At 36.1% G+C, this 17,738-nt stretch overlaps 1 pseudogene; it reads left to right on the forward strand.

The window, feature by feature from the left end:
• LOC130796873 (probable aldo-keto reductase 2) lies at nt 1-13,974 on the forward strand (annotated as a pseudogene).
• The last annotated feature ends 3,764 nt before the right edge of the window (nt 13,975-17,738 follow it).

The following is a 17,738-nucleotide window of genomic DNA, read 5'->3' on the forward strand; positions in this document are numbered from 1 at the left end:
AGAGATTCAGAAAATAAACTCTCAAAATATTAAACCAGAAATGAGGTCACCATTCTCAAGAGTCCAAAAGCATCAACGCATCAAAATTTATAAGGTCACCATTCTCAAGAGTCCAAAAGCATCAACGCATCAAAATTTATAAAATTTCTTGTGCATATCTCATTTTCTATGTCTCTATGAGACTATGACCTCACCCATTACGCATTCCTCTGTGTATTTACTCCTATTTAATCGATTGAATCAAATCACCAATTCATCAATTTGTTTGCACATCTTCAACACTTCACTCACAAAACATAAAAGGAAATAGTGTAATTTAAGCACAAAAATGGCAGCAAGTGTTAGGAGAATCAAATTGGGTACTCAAGGTTTAGAAGTTTCTGCTCAAGGTCTAGGATGTATGGGAATGTCTGCCTTTTATGGCCCTCCTAAATCTGAGGAAGAAATGATCCCACTAATTCACCATGCTATTAATTGTGGTATAACTTTTCTTGATACTTCAGATATTTATGGACCTCATACCAATGAAATTCTTATTGGCAAGGTAATTTACTTATTACCCATCTCAATTTCTGGGCTTTTCTCTTTCTTTTTACTTTTCCTATATAAGGTTTCAATCTCGATTTTTTAGGGTTTATGCTAATTTGGGGGTTTTTTATATAATTTTTTTGTTGATCTTTTGTGGATAGTTATTGAATTTAGCAAGCTTTGATTATTTCTTTTGACGATCATGTGCTACTTACTTGATTGTTTTTAGGGTTTTAGTGTGTTGATTGAATTGATTGTGTGATGGCTATTTTTGGGTATGTGATGAATTTTGGTATTTTCCTAATTTCATGGTTATTTGTGCTAGATTTTACATGGTGAATTGTTGGTATTTGATTAGGGTCTTCTGTTTAGTTCTCATTGTGATTGGAATTGAAAATTTATTGTTGATCAAATATTGGGTTTGTTAGCTTGTGATTTATATGGCTGTTTTTTATACTCCTTTTCCGAGTTTTGATGATGTGAATTGGACAGGCCTTAAAAGGAGGCTGGAGGGAGAAAGTGGAATTAGCTACTAAATTTGGTATCAAATTTTCAGATGGGAAAGGATCAGTTCATGGTGATCCTGCATATGTTAGGGCTGCTTGTGAGGGAAGCTTGAAACGACTCGATATTGACTGCATTGATCTCTATTATCAACACCGTATCGATACCAAAGTTCCCATTGAAATCACGGTGTGTCTGTTTGCTCCATGCAGTTTATCTTTGTGTAATGAAATTTTGATCTTTGCTTTCTATAAAATTTCATGTTTTCAATAATTTACTCAAGTTTTGGTCCTCAGTCTAGCTGTATGGAGAGGAGGGTCTAAGATCAGAAATTTTAGGATGATTATTTCTCTGTTTTTTTCATTCATACTTTTGTTAAGGTGGGTGGGGACGGAGGAGAATAATTAGGTGCACATTAAAGGATCATTGGGTGATATGGCAACAACATGGGCTGGGTTGGTGGGTGGGTGGTTGTGTAAGAGGGGGAGAGGGGGGGGGGGGGGGGGGTGGGGGGTGGTTGTTGGTTAAGGATTCATTCTTATATCTATAGTTGTTGTCCTAAACCAAATTGGAACTAAATGGGAAAAATGGTTTATAGTTGATTGAGAATGATACTACTTTTAGTTTGTGTTTGTGTGTTTGGCAAAACTAAACCTTACTTTCCCCACTTGAATGTATGTTATACCCTGTTGGGAAATAACTTACACGTTATCCCACATCAAAGAATTAAAAGAGGCTGACTAACATATGAGTTTGATGGGCTACTCCACTCCTATTACGAATTTGTTTTAGGATGAAACCTGATCGAGCTTGTTGTGTACAAACCCAATATAAATTTATCAAAACCAAGAACTATACTGCTTGGCTTCATAAGGATAGGAGGATGTATTATGCAACAGTACACCAGGCTATTTTAGACTATGCAAGTGTCATGTCGTGTATTGAAGGACCGTAAAAAACTTTGACACATTACATATGGGTTGTGTAGGAGTGTTAAGGTAACAGCCCGAGAGGGTAGGACAAATATTACTCTTGCTAGAAAGCTATTAATGAAGATCAAAGCAAATTTAGAACCACCAATCATAATTAACTCTATAGTTTATCCTTAATGGTTTGGTAATTGGCAGAAGGTTATTCCATGAAAAGCTATATTGTGCTTAGTTGCTAGAGTTATTATACGACATGTGAATGCTGGAAACCAGAGTATTACAGTAGAAGAAGAGAAAGGAAGAATGATTTAGAGAATGTGGGTTGCTATTTGCACACAGTGATTGACTATTACAAGACCCTTCTTTCGAGAGGAAGGTGCTCTCTCAGTAACACTATGTGTTTGATAATAAAATTCCCTGCCTTCCCTTCTACCCCATTCTCTTATTATATAACAGATTCATAACAAACTTCCTCAAGTATGCTCTTAACAAAGTATCTGGGCTAACAAACTCGTTAACAAACTTTCTTCTAAATTTACTATATTACCCTCTACCCATAACTGTAATGATCTTCCAGGTTAGCAACAGTTGGCAGCTTCAACCATCTTCTAGTGACTTCTTCTTGGGCCTTCTAGCATAAGTGAAACGGATATCTGTTTTGGGCTGGTTCCTTGCAATACCCCCTACCCACAGATTTATTGGAGCTGGGAAATGTGAAAGACGGGATGAATTTTGGACCCTGGGGGGAGTCGCAATTTATAGGCAACTTGACCAATCCTTTCTAGCACAGGATACGGTCCATAGAACTGAGGTGAAAGTTTCTCATTAACACGCTTTACTAAGGACTGTTGTCGATACGGTTGTAGCTTTAAGTAAACCATATCGCCTACCTGAAAAGAACCCTCCCGTCGCTTCTTATTCTCATATTGCTGCATATACACTTGGGCTTGAACCAAATGAAACTTTAATTCATCCAAAATAGCATCACGTTCTTGCAATTGCGTTTCTACTGATGAGACAGTTGTGTGGCCAGCGGAGAATCGAATCAAACGAGGGGGATACCTGCCATATACGGCCTTGAAGGGGGTGTAATTAGTGGCGGTATGGAAGGAAGTGTTATACCAATATTCAGCCCACGATAACCAGCGAGCCCATGTATGTGGTTTACGGTTCACAAAGCACCTCAAATGCGATTCTACGCCTTTATTGACGACCTCAGTTTGGCCATCTGTCTGAGGGTGGTAAGCTGTACTGCGCAGCAGCTGAGTGCCTTGTGATTTGAATAACTCCGACCAAAAGATGCTCAAAAACACCTTGTCCCGATCTGAGACAATGGAGCCGGGTACTCCATGTAACCTCACCACCTCAGATATGAATTTTTGGGCTACGTTTTGACCAGTATAGGGATGTTTAAGTGGAATGAAGTGCCCGTACTTGGTCAGCCTATCTACTACCACGAGTATAGTATCCCAACCCAAAGACTTGGGTAATTTTTCAATGAAATCCATAGAAATATCCTCCCAAACGCGTTCAGGAATAGGTAATGGTTGGAGGAGTCCCAAAGGGGACAAGGTGGACAGCTTGTTTTGTTGACAAACATGGCAGTGCTGCACATATTTTGCCACGTCTTTCCTCATCCCAAACCAGAACCATTCCTCGGCCAAGCGCTGGTAGGTTTTGAGGTCACCAGCATGCCCTCCTACCGCAGAATCATGGTACTCTTTGAGTAATTCAGAGGTGAGCTCGCACTGCTTTGGTATTACTATCCTCCCCTTATATTTTAAAACCCCATTTTCCAGAGAGAACCATTTTGGTGTGCCTTCGCCCTTTTGAAACTGAGTTATCAATCGTTGCAATGTGGCGTCCTTTGCTACAAAAGCTTGTACATAATCCCAGCGTAACCCACATGACACTGCCAGAGCGCTATACGTAATCTCAGGGCTGTGTTGACGTGATAGAGCATCGGCCACTTTGTTCGTGGGGCCGGGTTTGTAGTGAATTGCAAAAGTGTACCCCATCAGTTTACTGACCCACCTCTGGTATGCTTGCCCCACCACACTTTGTTCCAAGAGGAACTTAAGACTCCACTGATCAGTGCGAACCACGAAATGTCGGCCCAACAAGTAATGCCTCCACTTCTCTACTGCAAAGACTATGGCCATAAGTTCCTTTTCATATATAGGTTTACCCCTATTGCGAATGCCCAGAATCTTGCTGTAGTAAGCAATGGGATGCCCAGCTTGTATTAAAACAGCCCCTAATCCATGCCTGGATGCGTCTGTTTCAATCACAAAAGGAAGAGAAAAATTAGGTGCTGCTAAGATAGGAGCATTTACCATGGCCTTTTTAAGAGTGTTAAAGGCTGAAGTGGCGTCATCAGTCCATCCGAAATTTTCCTTGCGCAATTGATCAGTCAAAGGAGACGCTATTTGAGCATACCCCTTGATAAACTTGCGGTAGTACCCTGTCAAGCCATGGAATCCCCGGAGCTGTTTCAGATTCGAGGGGCAAGGCCAATCCAACATAGCCTGTATCTTGGACGAGTCCACTTCCACTCCGGCTGCCGAGATCACATGACCCAGATACGCCACCCTCTCTTTTCCCACTTCACATTTCTTGAAGTTAGCGAAGAGCTGATGGTCTGAAAGAACCTGTAGAACTTGGGCTAAGTGTCCCTTGTGTGTCTCAATACAGGGGCTGTATACCAGTATATCATCAAAGAACACGAGTACGAATTTACGTAGGAACGGCTTGAATACGTCATTCATAAGAGATTGAAATGTGGCCGGAGCGTTGGTTAGCCCAAAGGGCATGACCAAGAACTCGTAATGACCCTCATGAGTACGGAAAGCGGTTTTATGAACATCTGCGGCCTTCACACGAATCTGATGGTAGCCAGATTTTAGGTCTAGTTTGGTAAAGATAGCCGATCCTCCCAATTCATCAAACAACTCATCAATAGCAGGTATGGGAAATTTATCCGGAACTGTTTCCTTGTTTAGGGCCCTGTAATCTACGCAAAACCGCCATGACCCGTCTTTCTTCTTTACCAGTAAAACCGGGCTAGAGTAGGCACTGGTGGAGGGTTGAATCACTCCTGCTCTGAGCATATCCGCCACAAGTTTTTCAATCTCATCCTTTTGTGATTGCGGGTATCTGTATGGTCGAACGCTGACGAGATTAGCTCCACTATGCAACACTATAGCGTGTTCAATACGTCGCTGTGGAGGTATCCCCTCCGGAAGGTGAAACACATGCTTAAACTTCTGTATCAACGATAGGAATTCTTCCGGAATGATTGGCTCATTTTCCCCTTTATCTTCCAACTGATTCCATTCCAGGAGGTACCCTTGCCTTTCCCTCTGCAAAGTTTTGATCATAGCCTTGAGAGATATTCCAGTTCGTCCCAGATAAGGATCACCTCTTAAGGTGATTACTGTACCTCCCAGCTGAAATTTTAGTGTCTGTGTCTTCCAATTTGTTGAAATGGTCCCCAATTTCTCCAACCATTGAATGCCCAGAATTACGTCTGAACTGCCCAAGGGAAGAATCAGAAATTCTTCAACGATTTTGACCCCCTGGAGGTCCAGCACTACCCCCTTACACACCCCTTCCCCTTGTACTGTCTCGCCAGTACCTAAGGTCACCCCAAAACTCCTATTTTCTGTTGGATTAAGACCAAGCTGCTGCACCGCGGCCTTGGAGATAAAATTATGGGTTGCTCCTGGATCAATCATTACTACCACATCTTGCTCATTTATGATACCAGCCAAACGCATTGTTTTTGGGCCGGTTAGTCCCATTACGGAACTCAAGGAAACTTTTGGGGTTAAATTTGAGTTGGGATGGTTTATAATGGTTTCGTTAGCACTTACCTCAGTTGCAGCAAACTCGCCATCTTTCGCCGTCTCGCCCTCCTCCTCCTCCTCCTCCGTGAGTAAGACGCTCAACCCACGGCGCTGGCAACGATGGTTCACCGACCATTTCTCATCACACCGGAAACATAGCCCTTGCTCCCTCTTCTGCTGAAGCTCCTTCTCGGAGAGCCGTCTCATCCCCCCAGAATTTTTGTAAGTGTTGAAGGTATTTTGGTTGGTATGAGGATGGTGGTTGTGGGATTTGGGAACTGTTGTCGTTTTTGAAGGGGAAAGGTTTTGAATCTGGGTGAGGGATATTGGGTTTGCACGTGGATTATGGTATGGATTGCGCCACGTGGGTATATTTAAAACCGGTTTGGGCCTTGGGCCTAATCTCCACTTCTCCTCAATTCTCATGGATAACTCCATGGCCTGATCCAACGTAATCGGGTCTAAGATCCGAACCTCAATCCGGATCTCCTCCTTTAACCCCTTTATATACTGCCCTTTTGCTATCTCCTCTGGAACTCCATCTATCGGGGCCAATAACTCAATGAAGCGACGTTGATACTCAGCCACTGTTCCGGTCTGCTCATGGGCGAGCCACTGCTCGTGCAACGTGCCGGTGGCGGTGGATCGGAAACGCCGGAGGATCAACTTTTTCAGAGCGTCCCACGAAGGCACCGCATGGCGTCGGCGTTCCCATTGATACCACAATAGCGCATCTCCTTCCAGCGCCACAATGGCAGCTTCCAGTTGATCTTCTTCCCCCAACCGGTAAAAATGGAAGAATCGCTCCGCTTTGAGAATCCAGCCATCCGGATTTGTGCCGTCAAATAGAGGTAGGTCAAGTTTTCTCATCTTCCAATTTGACTGGCTTCCTGGGTCGCCCCTTTCTCCGCTTCCCACCTGAGATTGAGATGAAAATGGGTTATCCCATGTCGATGGCGACCTGTTCAGCGAGGAGTGTAGGTCTGATCGGATTTTCTCCTGGCCGGCAACCAACTGATTGTTAAGGTCAGCCTTGAACGCTGCCAGTGCCGTAGTTATCTCCTGGGCTACACGTGTGGGCAATTCAGCCACCTCCTGTTCCAGCAAATCCAACCGCTGCCCGTGATTCAATCTAGCCATCTACTTCTCCGTATCTTTGGAACGATTCCGCTCTGATACCAATTGCTGGAAACCAGAGTATTACAGTAGAAGAAGAGAAAGGAAGAATGATTTAGAGAATGTGGGTTGCTATTTGCACACAGTGATTGACTATTACAAGACCCTTCTTTAGAGAGGAAGGTGCTCTCCCAGTAACACTATGTGTTTGATAATAAAATTCCCTGCCTTCCCTTCTACCCCATTCTCTTATTATATAACAGATTCATAACAAACTTCCTCAAGTATGCTCTTAACAAAGTATCTGGGCTAACAAACTCTTTAACAAACTTTCTTCTAAATTTACTATATTACCCTCTACCCATAACTGTAATGATCTTCCAGGTTAGCAACAGTTGGCAGCTTCAACCATCTTCTAGTGACTTCTTCTTGGGCCTTCTAGCATAAGTGAAACGGATATCTGTTTTGGGCTGGTTCCTTGTAGTGAACCTCTGTAGAAAGCATTTTTGCCTTTTCATACTCTGCTTTCAGGAGTTATTGCTACACTGTCTATGCTACTCGGACTCTTGATTTTGCTTCATGTGTCTGTGTCCGATCCTTGATGCTTGGACATTGGTACGACACTTAGACACTTTATTTTAGGCGTAAAATTGAATATTTAGACGTATCTAACACTTGGACATGTACCAGTGTTCGACATCAGTACCTGAGTCCAAGTAACATAGGTACTAAGATTGCCTCATATAAAGCGACAAAAATGTAAAACTAGTTCGTAACTCTTTTCTTCTCTAATTAGTTGAAATGTTACCTTAGATGGGAGAACTGAAAAAACTAGTCGAGGAGGGTAAAATAAAGTACATAGGGCTATCTGAAGCATCGGCTTCAACCATCAGAAGAGCACATGCAGTTCACCCCATATCAGCAGTCCAGTTGGAATGGTCCTTATGGACAAGAGATGTGGAGAAAGACATAATCCCTACCTGCAGGTGAGATGTCTCAGATATTAACTAAATGTTAAAACATGGGAACTTTATGATCATTCATCACTAATCAGAGTTCTGACTTGTTTCTTTCTTCGCGTAGGGAACTTGGGATTGGGATTGTGGCATACAGTCCTCTAGGAAGAGGTTTTCTCTCTACAGGGCCCAAGATGACCGAAAACTTCTCAAATGCTGACTTCCGTCAGGTTTGTTTGTTATATTGCTCATGGCTATATTTTTTTGCAATATATCAACAAGTGTAGATTTTTGCGATATACCAGCACAACCAATTTGGAGCAGGGGCTGTTTGAGGCCTGCACCTGTTACCCGCAGCCTCAGTTTCATATGTTTTACGTTAGTTTGTTCTCTTCTGTAACTAGCTTTTCGCTGACTGCAAAGTATCAAAGCTTTCCAGCATTTTCTTCTGTGTGCCTGCCTTTCCTATCCTTCCTAGTTCACTTCCTATTTCCGTTGAAGCTTTTAAGGGGAGATGAAACTAGACATGGCTGCCACTGGGTATTTTGTCGTTCTAAAAAAAAAGGGTCTGGTTCGGTTCATAACCCTTATGGCAAGCAAGTCCTCCATGTTGGTTTTGGGTAGGCAGATTGACTTCACAAATAATAAATGGCCTACGAAATAAAACACTGGGTGCACACACAAATGACTAGTAAATAAAGAAATTCAAAAACAAATATATATTTAAAATTATCATAAAAATCTATCAAAATTTATAATCATTTTTTTAACCCAATACCCTCATGTACGGCCGCCAGATTGCACTTGGGTCCACCACTAGGTATTGGTCATGCTATTGTTATTGGAAAAATAACTCACATGTGATCTGGTATGGTCTGCTTTGGCGGACTTAGATGGAACTGGCCTATTCTTTGCTGTCTCTTGTTAACCACATCATTACCTTCTTTGGTTATTACTTCGTAATGAACTTATTCATTCGTAGCTCTAAGTCGATCAACCTGCTCATTTTTTCGTCCAGCATTTGCCACGGTTCAAGCCGGAGAATGTTGAGCACAACAAACACATATTTGAGCGAGTCAGTGAAATAGCGGCCAGAAAAGGATGCACCCCCGCCCAGTTAGCCCTTGCATGGGTTCATCACCAGGGAGATGATGTATGTCCGATTCCCGGAACTACTAAGATCGAGAATTTAAACCAGAACATTGGAGCCTTATCTGTAAAGCTATCTCCCGAAGACATGGCTGAGCTGGAATCCCTTGCATCTGACGACAGTGTTAAGGGTGATCGATACGGAGGTCTTTCTCCTACATGGATTAATTCAGAAACTCCACCTTTGTCATCATGGAAACCTGAATGAACATGTTCGTTTGCATCTTGTTCAGAACGGTAGTCGTCTTTGTTTGATCCATTTTTCTGTTTTTCGTGTCAATTTTGTACGAGAGTACTCTATATAACTATCGTTTACATAATGTAATGAGCTTGAATAAATCGTTTACTATTGATACTGGGTTTTATACAGATTTAGTTGAGTTGTTTCTCTTGATTGTTGGTGTGTTGACATGAAATTTTATTTATCGTAAGTGCACAATATACGTGCTTAACGGGTTGAAATACTCGTTGTTTGTCACTAGACTAGAGAACTTCAGACGGCCATCATTTCTTGCTCGAATGTCAGAAGTATGCTTCTACTATATCGTTTGAAAGCTCTTGTAGTATTATTCCGAACACTACTAGACTTGAATCAATAAAGGCTTCATATTAAAAGTTATAGGCAAAAGAGTGAACATTTATCGAATTTCATCTCAAAGTTTTTGTATTTGAACACTCTTTAGCTCTTTGACATATCATCATAAACATTTAGCAAGAAACGATAAAAAACACTCGAAATCAGAATGAAAAACTAAAAATTTATAAAGTAGCATAAATCTTTCCATATAATATAATTCATGAAAATATGTGCAAATAATTGCACCTACACTAACTTTTTATTTTTGTCCCATATCTCCACTACTTTTATAAAATTCAACCATATAATTTCCTATTCTTTTAATATTTTATCTCTATGATTACTGCTTGTTGTAAATTCATAAAGACAAATGCGAATCACCATCATCATATATATGCAGTACATCCCACTTATAAGAACCATAATCAAGGTTTAAAAAGAGTTTTTAAACAGCAAACTACGTCCTTATCAAAAAAAATTATGATCAATAACCTTCGAGCCTCGGGTCGAATACACACAAATGAGTGTACAGTGTACTTCCCAAAGTAAGAGATGTGTCCCCAAACTCAAAATGGCGACTATGGTAATGTACTTGTTTTTCACATATGATTTGCTAAGCAATTATTTATATTTTTGACTTCTATAGATTACACACTCCTCTACAACCATCCATCCGTGAATTAAAACTCAACTTTCATCATTCACCACCATCACTATCTCCTCTCCACACATTTCCATTGTTCACTCCCAAAAATAAATTTTTAAAAAAAAGGAGGAAAACACAATAGTGAAATTGTGATAACATAAGTTATGGGCTTAGAATTCTATTTTGATGAGGGTTTCTAGAGTCCTATATAAATCTCTTTTAACCTACAAATTGTATTTTGTATTCGATTATTTTTCCCATATATTAAGCTGAATCTGTGTCTGATATTTATTATTTTTTGTTTATCTTTTTTGCGTTTGTTAAAATGGAAACAATCCCAAAAATGGCACACAACTACTTCAATTAAGAGGATACAACTAGGCACTCAAGGCCTTGAAGTTTCAGCTCAAGGTCTAGGTTGTATGTCAATGTCTGCTTTTTATGGGCCTCCTAAACCTCAAGATGAAATGATTCCACTTATTCATCATGCTATTAGCTCTGGCATTACCTTTCTTGATACATCTGATGTTTATGGACCTCATACCAATGAAACTCTTCTTGGCAATGTACTTTTCTAACTACCATTCTTTTGTGCATTTTGGTATTGTTTTGATGCTAGTCATTTGTTATCACTAATAAACTTAAGTTTGCTCATATCTGATTTCAAAATCCCGTCTAAATGAGAGTCATTAACTTTCTTGGCCTAACAAAATGTTACGGACACTTGTGAGTAGTCATTTTGTAAGATTTTGGTGATAATCTTTTGTTATTGCTGATAAAGGTAAGATATTTTCATCAATCTTTTTGAAATTATTTTTAAGTGGGGTCATTAATGACATTATTTGGGAGTCATTAATGACGTTATATAATGAAGTATTTATTGTTTTTTATTATTTTTGTTCTAATTTGATCTTTTGTTATTTCTGAAAAGGTAATGTAGGTAATTTTATATTAACAATATTGGTTTAATAAAATATAGTGTTATATGGGTATTCATTTTGGTATTATTTAAGTGCTAATCTTTTATTATAAACGACAAGGATAAGGTTTCATACATATATTACATACATACAAATTCAAATGTTTTCTAGTTGGGTCATTAATGGCATATAGTTTGATGAAATGTACTAGCCTTTGTGGGTAGTCATTTTGGTATAATGTTTTGTTATGGTAAAGGTAAAGTTGCATCATGCATTTTTTGTGGTATTAGGTTAATCAATGAAATGTGGTCTTTTGTGCGTAGTCATTGAATTTTGCAAGGTTTACTGATTGTTGGCAAACTTGCTTCTGGGTTCAGTATGTACTTGAATTGGTCTAACAATATATTGTTTTGTTCCATTTATACTGCATTATTAAGTGAAAAAACTCTTACATTATAATCTGAAATAATGTAAAATATGTGGAATAAACGACTAATCTGGTTCTTCATTGTGATATATATATATATATATATATATATATATATATATATATATATATATATATATATATATATATATATTTATTGTGAATTAAGCAGGCATTGAAAGATGAAAGATGGATGGAGGGAAAAAATGGAATTGGCTACTAAATTTGGAGTACAATATATAGATGGAAAAGTAATAATCCATGGTGATCCTTCATATGTAAGGGCTGCTTGTGAGGGAAGCCTAAAACGACTTGGTATTGATTACATTGATCTTTATTATCAACATCGCATTGATACCAAGTTCCCATTGAAGTCACGGTTTGTACATTTGCTCCCAATATTATCTCTATATGTTAAAATCGGATTGTAATGAACTATATTGAAATGACATATTAAATCTCTTGCCCTTTTTACTTTATGTGATGTGATGTTGCACGACTTGCCTATTATATTTGCTATTATATTATCTCCAAAGCCCACCCAAATTCAGGTGGGAGCTACTAATGATATTGGTGTAAAATTGACACACTATTTAGATTTTCTTTAAGGTGTATAGAAAATGACATTTTTATTAGTTTTTGGCTTTTGTCTCTTTATTTGCTTAAAAACTCAAAATAGTATGATAATAGCTTTTAAGCGACCTGAAATACTTGCTTTTTAGCCAACAGAAAAAATCTACTACGAGTAGTTTTTTCAGTGACTTTTGGCTTTTTAATCAACTTTCTACTATAAACAAAAAACAAATTAATTTTTACCGAACATCTTCATAACAACCGACGGAAACAATAGCTACCAAATTAGTCAATACTTTCAGCTGATTAAACCAGTCAACAACTTTAACTTACAACCATTTGCCAAACGGATCATTTGTCTAACTTGTGGCATTGTTACATAAGATGGGAGAACTGAAGAAACTAATCATGGAAGGGAAAATAAAGTACATAGGACTATCTGAAGCATCAGCATCAACTATCAGAAGAGCACATGCAGTTCACCCCATATCAGCAGTTCAATTGGAATGGTCATTGTGGACTAGAGATGCTGAGAAAGATATAATTCCTACCTGCAGGTAAAAAAATGGAAACTATTCTATATGATCATCCATTAAAATTCTAAATTTCTTAGTCCTTTCCAATGTAGGGAACTTGGGATTGGGATTGTGGCCTACAGTCCTCTAGGAAGAGGGTTTCTATCCTGAGGGCCCAAGGTGGTAGAAAACTTAACTAAGGCGGATATCCGTCAGGTTTGTCCAAATTGCTACTAATTTTGTGTGTATATTGAGGCTTGTCAAGGAACTAACTCAATCAAAATTTTAAGTTGATGGTTGCGGCTCCATGTTAAACACGCCCCTTCACACGAGAGCTCTTTAGGTTAGAATTGTGGATGCATCATAGGTCCTATTTCACTTTAAATGATGGGTGGTTGAGATTGGAACCTATGGCCTCTTGTTACGATAGCTCTGATACCATGTCATGGAACCTACTTAACTAAAAGCTTAAGTTGTCGGTTCAGGCCCCATGATATATTATATACTATAAAAAAGCTCGTACTATGTTGACTTTTCAAGCTATTCACAAACAAAATTTATGCTCAAATGGTTACGAATGAATGAGAGAAACATTGTTAAATAAGATCTTTTTATATTCATCTAAATGCCGGTCTGGTGGTAAGTCTATCAGTTTGGTTTTGAGCAGCCATATCAAGCACACAAGTATTGAACAAAGTTTATGTCTTGGTTAGGCAATTCCTTTTATATTTTGTTTGCCTTTATTGGTTTGCCATTCAGAGCTTGCCAAGGTTCAAGCCGGAGAATGTTGAGCACAACAAACACATATTTGAGCGGGTTAGTGAAATCGCGACAACAATAGGATGCACCTCGGCTCAATTAGCCCTGGCATGGGTTCATCTCCCAATTCCCGGAACTACTAAGATCGCAAATCTCAACGTCAATATTGGAGCTTTATCTGTAAAGCTAACCCTCGAAGTTACGGCTGAGCTCGAATCCCTAGCCTCAGAGGATCGAGTTAAGGGTAATCGATATGGAGGTATTACTCCTACATGGATGAATTCGAAAACCCCACCTTTGGCCTCATGGAAACTTGATTGAACATTGTATACCTTGTGTTGTGCAGTTCTTCATCAAATTAGTTTCTTTTGTGTTGTGAGCTTTCTATGATCCAATTTGTTATCATGTTGTACAAGAGTACAATATATAACAACTACGTTGTGTAGCCTTAATATTACGTTAATGGCAACCCCTGACTCTAAGTGTAAAGAAGTTGAATGTACGCAATATTATCCTATATTGTTTCTGCAGAAATGAAACTAGAACTTTAGGTAAGGGATTGAAAATTTTCATGTTAACATGGCATGAAAATTTTTGAGTTGGATCAAACATATTTAAATAGACTATCACAACATACCTCAAAAATTTTGGGTTGAATCCACCATTTATATTGCTTCAATGTTGAAATTGAGTTGATATAATTTATTTAAGATTGTGTTTGGGAATAAGTAATTCATTTTAAATTATGAATTTCAATTATGAAATTATAAATGAAAAATTTGAGAATGATAAGGTTTAGAAAGTTATTCTCAAATTTTCAACTTTAAGTAAATAATGTTGGAATTCATCCAAATCTAAAATTGAAAATATATAATTTGCCAAACAATAAATTGAGCCAATTTTAGATTTCAAAATGAAATCATCATTTTCAAACATAACATAAAAAAATTTAAAGAGAAAAAAAGAAAGGGAAAATGAGATATTTATGAAAAAATATGGTAATACAATAAAAAGGTGTCAATGAATATCAATGACCTAACACTTGAAAATACCGCATGTTATATTACAAACCAAACTATAAGTTAAAACATAGTCATGTGGGATCTTATTTGATTCGTTTGACGTAAAGATTATTAATATCAACTTTTATAATTTTTAATTATACATAACTCGATTTATTAAGGATTGAATAAGTGTATTGGATAGAGTGCATAAAGTAAATGGGACACTTAAGATGGATAGGAGGGAGTAATATATATTTTTTTGAGAAAAATTCTTCACATGTTTTAATAATTAATACAGCAAGACATTCGTAAAAAAATTAAATAAATAAAAATGTAATAAAATTGTCTGATATTTTGTCAAAAACCTCTTAATTATTGTTTAACCAAATAATATCAGAAATTAATTAACATTACACCAAAATTAGTCTCTAATTTTTGGTTTCAATTATATATCCAAAGTAACCATCATTGTCCATCATTGTTTCTAGAGGATTTTCATCCAAAAATAAATGATATACTTTCTCTGTTCTAATTTACTTACATCATTTGTTTTTTCACGCAGTTAAATGCACTAATTCAATCATTAATATCTCTAATAATGTATAATAAAATATTATAAAAATTTGATATTTATTATCTTTGTAATGAGACGAATAACAAATTAAGAGTGATGAATAACAAATTAATATCTCACTTGACTATGTTTTAATTTATATATTAAAAATTAATAACAAATTAAGAGTGATGAATAAATAGTGTCATTTTTAATAATGTTGCAACTAATATTAAATGGAGAAAATACTAATTGATAAACAGGTTTTTGAAGTCAAAAGCAAGATCTACACGTGTGGGCGGAATCTTCTGACGACAAAATGCAATTAGTTAAACGCAAACAAGTGACATCTCAATTTTAGGCGGACCCTATTATTAATTTTTAAAAATGAAAAATTAATTAAACTTTCTAGATACGCATGTATAATTGGGTATATAATGATTTGTATCTTGGGTTATAATATTATATAGTTGGATATGTAAAAGTTTATATTTAGGGTTATAATATTATATGTTTAGAGTTATAGTATTATATATTTGGATATATAATGATATGTGTTTAGGGTTATAACATTATATAGTTAGGTATACAATGGTTTGTGTTTAGAATTATAACATTATATATTGGGGTATATAATGTCTGTGTTTGGGGTATAATATATTTATAACCTCAAATATGTGTTGTTATAATCTCATATATATTATATTATAACCTCAAATATATATTGTTACAGCTCAAAATATATTATGTTATAACTCCAATATATTATATCAAATATATATTGTTATAATCTCATATATATTAACCTCAAATATATATATTGTTATAACTTCAAACAAATTATATATGTTATAATCCCAAATAAATTATGTTATAACCCTCAACTATATGCCGGTATAACACCAAATATATTATATTATAATCCCAAATAAATGTTATAACTCAAATATATTATGTGACATTTCACATTTCACTCACACGCGCACTTTAATTTTAGCAACAGCTTTTTTTAAAACAAATTAACATAAATTAAATTTGGGTTGGCTTTTAAAAACCATCTTTACAAAAGACGGTAGAGAACACCTGTTAAATAAAATATAGTCCATTTCATTAATGATACACTTAGACAAAATTTGACTTTAATTTGTGTACTTTTGACATTATTAGTGGAGTAATCAACTTGAATCCCTATAGAAGAAGCTACAAATACACGTACTTTTATTTTTATGTTATAAAATTAGAATTTGAACATCTTAATTATGAGTTGACTTATTAATTAAAAACTTTACATTTATCTTTTGTTTTAATTCTCACCATTTACAAGTTGAATTAAATTTTTTTTTTCTTTTGTATATAGGTGGTTCTCTTACTTTATCCTCGATAAAAGACCAATATTATAATGTAAAAAAAAATCAAAAACAAAAAAAAATCAAATAAACATCAAATGTGATGACAACAAGGGAAAAGAAAATTGTATTTAAGGAAGACAATTTGGAATATTAGTGTGCAAGACATGATATTGTCCCTTGTTAACAATGATATTTGGTGAATTTTTCGGGTGCAATACACAACACCCCCTAGTTATCCAATGCATAGACACTATTCCGTTGATATATGCACTTATAAATAGGATATTCTGATCATGTTTAACATGTTCAACTATATAGAGCCTTGATAATTTAGAGGCCTTAATATTAAATTATTTAGTATATATTAGATATTTAAAAATATAAAATTATTAGAAAAATATCATAATTTTTAAAATTGCACACAATTTTGATAAAATTTGTTAAAATTTTACTCCGCTGGCACAAACAAGATGGAATAATACTCAATAGTAGAGGAGTTCCACTGTTCCAACAACTAGAATATCAAGAGATGTAACTGTTTTAAGATATGGGGGTAGCAAGATTATCAAGAAATATAACAAAGATAATATGTTTAATTTAGTATCATTAAAAATTATAAAAAATTAATATTAATAATTGTCTTTACATTAAAACAAACTAAACAATCTTAATTATTTATATTTTAACTTATAAATTAAGAAAAACTTATAAATAATGTCAAAAAAATGAATGGAAAACTTAGATCAAAACACAAGAAATAATATTATCATTCATACTCTTCCATGATACAAAGACAATTCAGTCTTAGGCAAGGATGGACCAAAAGTTTTCATATCAACATCATAAAAAATTTGTAGATGAAAGGGCTCAACAATTGCCATGACATTTTGTTTTTTTAACAACTCTTTAACAGTGAGACAAACATATATTGTAATTTTATAAGCCAATAACTCTATATATAACCTTAGATGGTCGTATTCGATCTTCATCATACAATCCAAAAAAAAAAAGTTAATGTGAATTATAACTTTAAAATTTAGCTCTTTTGCAAATTACATGTTCAATATTTATTTGGGAGTTACAATTACCAAAGTATCAAAGTGTATAAAGTTAAAGTCAAATCACATAATTTCAACTATTTTAACATCGGAATTTTAGGTTAAGTGGTCGAAAACTTTGATACGTAAGTGGCTGTATTTCGCAAAAAATAATCATTAAGGCTGTAATTTGCAAAAATCTTAAACTTCAAGGCTATAATTCACGATTATTCTAAGTAAAACTATATAACATAAGAATCGAAACTATCTCAATTGAAATATGTATCACTTCCACCTCTAACAACGGAAGTTGAATTCTCACCAAATTAAACCTTAAGACAAATTTCA

The sequence above is a fragment of the Amaranthus tricolor genome, chromosome 1 (genome assembly GCF_026212465.1).
Source record: "Amaranthus tricolor cultivar Red isolate AtriRed21 chromosome 1, ASM2621246v1, whole genome shotgun sequence".
NCBI lineage: Eukaryota > Viridiplantae > Streptophyta > Magnoliopsida > Caryophyllales > Amaranthaceae > Amaranthus > Amaranthus tricolor.